Source organism: Aptenodytes forsteri, unplaced genomic scaffold (assembly GCF_000699145.1).
Source record: "Aptenodytes forsteri isolate BGI_AS27 unplaced genomic scaffold, ASM69914v1 Scaffold50, whole genome shotgun sequence".
NCBI classification, from domain to species: Eukaryota; Metazoa; Chordata; class Aves; order Sphenisciformes; family Spheniscidae; genus Aptenodytes; species Aptenodytes forsteri.
The window spans coordinates 4,237,298-4,244,026 of NW_008795126.1; positions in this window are offsets into that span (position 1 = coordinate 4,237,298).

A 6,729-nucleotide genomic window follows, 5' to 3' on the forward strand; every position below is an offset into this window, starting at 1 on the left:
AGAACAGTGATAGCTGATTTAATAATTCAGATGCATGTATGGAAACATGCCCTGCAATAGAAGGGTGTATTTTTCTTGCTGGAGCTACAGGGGTTCCCCCACTCCATCATCAAAACATTGTTAAATCAGTCATGTAGTCTAGAACTAAGAAAAATGGTTTAAAAAAGATTTTAGCTTAATTTACCCATCATGTGGTCTTTCTGCATTTGTTCATTGTGTGTTTAAAACATCAGCCAAAAATAATTTACAGCAATTATTTCCAGGGACAGGCCAATGTAAATTCTCCCAGGCAGAGGATGACTATGTGAAAATAATTATACATGAATATCCAGCTGAGATCTTTTGAGCCACTAGAAAAGGGTGGTATGTAGGCAGTTTTGTAACAGGACTGATAACACACGCACATGCATACTAATGCCGTAGAAAAGTTTTAAGACATCCAACTGGGCTGAATTGCAGATGCAGAGTTAAACCAGGAATATTTTTGCCCATAAAATTGCAAGTTCAAAATTTGGTCAGGCTTTCAAAATCTCAGAGAAAAATACCAAAACCAATTCAAACACTTGGGCTTTAAAGTCATGTAGACATTTTTGAAAACTGTAATTCTGGCTTATATTATGAGTGTCTTCAGGATAGTGCAGCATTGAACTAGCATTAGCGTGTACAATTCAGCAACATATGCAATGTGTATTTCATAGAATCATAGAATCACTGAGGTTGGAAAAGACCTCTAAGATCATCGAGTCCAACTGTCAACCCAACACCACCATGTCCACTAAACCATGTCCCTAAGTGCCTCATCTACTCGTCTTTTAAATACCTCCAGGGATGGGGACTCCACCACTTCCCTGGGCAGCCTGTTCCAATGTTTCACCACTCTTTCAGTAAAGAAATTTTTCCTCATATCCAATCTAAATTTCAGCTCAGTTAAAATTTCCAGTGCTGCTAAATAAAGATGTATTAAAAGATAATGTATGCCTACAGTCCAAGGAAACAAGGAAAGAACTAAGGGTCTAATGGGGTAGTGGTATCATGGTGCAAGAGTTAGTTAGATCTGGAAATCTGGGATATGGGAGTCCCAAGGAGATAAAAGACACAAGCGAAGTGTGATGTCTGTAAATGATCACATCTACACTATGTATTGCTCATGTTTAGTCATTCTGCACTGAACAATAACCTGCATTGTTGCGCTTTTCTGTAGTAACTTAAAGGGTAGCTAGCTATGTTGGGACGTGTTTTTGAACTCATAGTTTATACTATGAATAAACTGGTTTTATACTGTAGTCATGGGAACTCTTGGTCTTCAAGCACTATGTGTAATGAATAATATATTATGAGACTATTCACTAAGATTTCTTGTGTGCTATAATATTAACAATTTCCCACATGTGGGATTCATATTTATCCCTCTGTATATTGAAGGATAGCATAAGTAGATGATGTCTATTGTGCAGCAAACACGCTTACCCTGATGTAGTATTTGTTAAAATTATTTCCAGAGCATGTGGAATACAGGCCATAAAATACCTCCTAATCTCCTAACTTTATTAATGAAATAAAATAGTGTTATTCATTACCCACAAGGAGAATTTAAAAATAAGCTCCACGTTTAAATGACAGATTCCATAATGGCAGTACATAAAAGTCTGTATCCAGAGGCTGACAGGAGTGTGTGCGAAGGCTGGCCATGGTGTACATTGTGCTCTGTTTGGAGAATATGGTGCAAGAAGCTGTGAGCTGTAGACAGGTCCCGAAATATCACGTAGCACATTACTAGGCACTAGCAGCTGTGGCCTCCGTTTCTTGGGCAAATTTTCAAATCTCAGCGTGCCAAAGTATTAATTTCTGATCAAGATAATGTAGCGCACAGCCCTCGAGTTTAATATGCAGAAGTAATTGTTTCTACTGCAGACGACTGAATCCCCAGCTCATTGATTAAGTGGTTCTGCAAGTGGGCAAGGTTGATTCGATGCATGGTTCAATGTTGAGTGAGGGATGGGATCTTGGCTGGTTAACTTCAAATCCGGGCCCTCACAGTGTTGTATCAGGGGTAGTGTCTGTTCTCTGAATATTCAGCTGTGCTCAAGGACTGAGCTGGCATGGGAACGGGCAGGGTGCATGGGTGAGTGACCCTCACAAATCAATTGACGATCAGTTGGTGCAGTGGTGGAGGAAGGTGAAATGAGTTTTCCCAGTGCATAGTAGAGCAAAACGGTATCTACCCATCTCTCACTTCTTAACACACTCAGCCCCTTTTCAGTTTATCGCCGCGTACTGGGGCCTTACGGGGAAGGCTTGCACTTGCACAGTCTGACCTGGGCATGGTGAACCAGCACAGATCTCTACAGTCCAACACCTTTTCAAATAATAGAATTATGAGAAGTTATAGTGCAGAAGCATAACTGGAGAAAGTGTTTTTTGCAAAGTGTTATGTTGGACTTCTCTTACAATTTTAGAGTCAGGTTTTATGCCTTTTACGTTACTTGAAGCATGTCCCTCCATGCTTCAGGTAACAGCACATAAGCATTCATTTCTTTTTCTGAATTTAGGATGATTGCAAAGTGTCCTGGACTTTTTAAGAAAATCTTTTGGAAGTTGATTGTTGGATGGGATACAGCTCGTGAATGACTAACAGATTATACTGATGTCTGTTGATATAATTTTTGTAGTTCTGTAAATCACTATGACTTTTATAATGCCCCCTACTTACGTTGTAAATTTGCTCCTGTAGATACTTTACCCTGACCACATTTGCTAAAGCTGGTGTTGCTTTCAATGCTGACGTGTAGGAATATACTACATGCAGTGTGTGCGGGTGCATGTGTATTTGCGTGATCCCCAATCTAAATGTATCCCACAGATAAAGACTCTCATTAACTTACACTTAGCTGTGCTTCACACAGATATTATTCAAACATATCATGAAGTTGGACTGCTGAAAAAGCATGCGCAAACCTGATACTCCTTTGTCTTACAGCAGCTTTCATGTATGCAGGACTTCCATTTAGAAACTCCCAGTGAAAGAGAATGCAGTGTGCAAGAATGGGGTTTTTTTGGTTCGACTGGATGCCATTTATATGGGACGGAGGCCATAGGTGATCAAGATGTATACACAGCGCTGTTTCCACAGCTTATATTGGCGAAGGTCTCTTGTGCTGTTGATGCATATGTTCACAGATCTTTCACCAGTGAGAAAGTCACACTACCAGTCGCACCTCATTCAAATTACGATAGATGGAAATTTGTTGATGTGACAGAGGGGAGCATTTTTCTATTAATCTTTTGGCATTCTTCGAAGATTAAGAATGCAATTACACCAAGAACTGGGTTTTCATATGGGTCTATCTGAAGAACAGAAATGGATTGCATTTATAAGACATGTTTCCATGCTTATATTTGTTTTTGTGCATTGCAAATGTGCTCCTGATGTCAGCAGGTGTGTGTAGATGTTATCACCTACTTGTGAAAAACAAAGTCTGTTTGGCACAGGTAGATGAAAACCCTGGCAAATACTGCAGTGCTGCTTCAAAAAGGAGGCTGTGAGTGTGCAGTTATACTCCCTTGCTTAAACAGCTCTTTAGTAGGAGAGCAACGTCAGGCATTTTCTCATACCATTGAGAAATCCTGCCATGCAGAAATCAGTCATAGTTCAGATGAGACCAATTACTTCATTGCAGAGATTAATCATGAGTGCAGAAATGGTAGGGAATGGAGGTTAGGATGATGCTTTCTGCTTAAAGTTGAGTGCAACTGACTGTCAGGAAAAGAGGAAGGAATGGCTGTTACGTGTTTTTATTACAGCGTTTGGGTTGCTGCAATGTATGGTTTGGAAGTAAAAAGAAGGGACGGGACTTTGAAGGCCTTTGGGATGCCGAGTACTTTATCGTTAGTGGATGTGAAGCAAGCTAATTTAGAGAGCAGAAGCATTTTCCTGCTTATTTCATAAACTCAAGGACACAAGGCACAGCAATGGTCGTTCTGTTGTCTGCCATCTAATGGCCAGACAAGAAAGCAAACTAACCTGGTTTCAGCCTGTGGGCTATGAATCACTGGGGATTCTTGAGCTAAATATACATAAAAATAAATAGAAATGCAAGCTTTTGCTCACAGGTTTAAGTGTGTTACACAGGGGCTTATGTTACCATTAAAAAATGGTGTGATGCCACAGTAGAAAACTGCTAAAAGCTAGAAAAGAATTCCCACCTTTGCCTGCAATATATTGTTTTTAAACATTGCATATCTGAAAGCAAATATCAGTCTCTATATGAATGAAAATGCATAATTTGAGACATTTAAAGTTTTCCTTTATTTACTTATCGAGCAGGTGAATAACTCTGTTCTTCCTTCTTTTCTCCAGTTCCCCCCTCCGCTGACACGCACCCCCCCATTCTTTTATTATAATGTGCAATATATAAGATCTCTCACTGACGGGGAGTGTTAACACACACCCATGCCTTTTCCTCTCGGGCAGACCACGGTGGCATCTGCAATAACTGACACCAGTTCCACTGCACGGAGAAAGTGCTCGAGGTAAATCTCTGCTAGAATAACAAAGAATAGATGGGGAGATGTTCCGCTTTAATATCCGCTCCATCTTTCTTATCTATATTAGAAACGTCTGTCACTAAGGGTGTCTGAGTAGAGCTGAAATTACGAAGCACCTTCTAGATTCCTTTATCTCCTGGAGCAACATTAATACTTACAAGTAGTAAAGGATACTGGGTGAAGGAAAGACCATTGCTTGCCTATGCTGGTGCATTTGCTTAGGAAACATGCCTTTTAATTTCATAATGTTATTTGAAATGCCTTCCTTTGCTCTAAGAAAATATCCACTTTTGTTATTCTCTGTGAAACAGAAGCTGAAGATAGCAGGCTTGTTCACAAAAGCCCTGATTTGAATATGCTAATGTTAATTTAAGCATTCAGTTGCCAAATTTTCATGTGAGGATTTTTTTTGGTAGTGTGCACATTTAATATTTGTATATCCATTATCCCCCATGCTTATCTGATCCACAGACACTGAGTAAATATTGTCTCTGAGTATGATCTACAGCAGAAGTCAAAAAAGACACTGTAAAATGGAACTCCTCTTCCTAAATATGGATCTCCTTTTTCTTCTACTTTTCCCTGGAAATTCAGGGAACCTACTTCCACACACAAAGGGCTTATGAATTTTTTTTGAGGGTTGATACTTTCAATCTAAATACTACAAATTACAGCAATTTCTAATATGGCATCTGGCTGAAGTAATGGTGTGTGTGAATAAATTCCTCTCTCCTTGTAGTTCAGCTTGTTTTGAATGCAAATGGTGCAAATAGACATTACCTCCTTCAACAGGAAATGGTGATCAATGGAACATTTAAAAATAAATTTCTGAGTAAGAAAACTGTGACAGTAGGAAAAATTTCATACCTTATCTTACAGACATCGGCAGGGGAGGGAAAATGGGTGAAAAACTTAACTATGAGTTGCTGAAAACAAGATCTGTTGTCTTTAAAATGTGTTTTCTGACGTTCTGACCCGAAGCAGAAGGTGAAATGCGTTGCTTTAAGTGAGATACCGTGGGTGCAAAATACATTAAAACCTAGTGAAACATCCCTTTCTTTCTCTTTTGCAAAGAGAAACCTATCAGTTAGCTACCTACCATAGCGCTGACTTCACTGAGGTTGCAATGTATGAAATTTTGCAAATAATCGGTATATCAATAGTGCCTAGTCTTTTCAATAGCTTGGTGGCTTCATAGCTGCTCTTTCTAAAAACCACAACCTATTTCATATCCTACCTTTACCATGAACCTACAGCTAAGCAGTAATGTATTGTACTAGTGCATTAGCACAGGCACCGCTGCAAGAAATTAGGGAAAATAATACTGCTGGTAGCCAAGGGAGAGTGACAGTGGTCTTATTAATGGATTGCAGTAGGGTAAATAAGTAGAAATTGTCTGTGGTTCCTCTGTTTCCCTAAAGGAAAGGAATAAAACTGGTTGAAAAAAATGCAGTGATATTGTGCGGGTACTAAATTTTCTTGACTGTAACTTCTCTTGTTTTGCGGTTTGCTGAACCATGAGTCTTTCTTTTATTTCTGAAATTCTTCCAAAGTGGAACACACAGGGGGAAAATAAAGCTTGTATGAATGCAAAATAATTTCATTTAAGTCAGTGAAGTTATCCTGCTGAAACACTGGTAGAAAGAAGAAAACTTGTCCTGCAGACTGTTAGCCTTTTAGGCCAAGGATGGTTTTGTCATGTGAGACAGACTATGGCAAGTACATTGTGAATGCGTCTGGAATAATACACTGGGAAAGTCCCCTTAGAATATTCTACAATCAACAATAATCTGGAATCGGAAAGATTGCGGATTAGTCAGTCTCTTTTTTATCTGGATTATGGTTTAGCTATAAACTTGGGGGTGCTAGTTGACAGACGGCTGAACATGAGCCGGCAGTGTGCCCAGGCGGCCAAGAAGGCCAATGGCATCCTGGCCTGTATCAGAACTAGTGTGGCCAGCAGGAGTAGGGAAGTGATCGTGCCCCTGTACTCGGCCCTGGTGAGGCCGCACCTCCAATACTGTGTTCAGTTTTGGGCCCCTCACTACAAGAAGGACATCGAGGTGCTGGAGCGTGTCCAGAGAAGGGCAACAAGGCTGGTGAGGGGTCTGGAGAACAAATCTTATGGAGGATCAGCTGAGGGAACTGGGACTGTTTAGCCTGCAGAAAAGGAGGCTCAGGGAA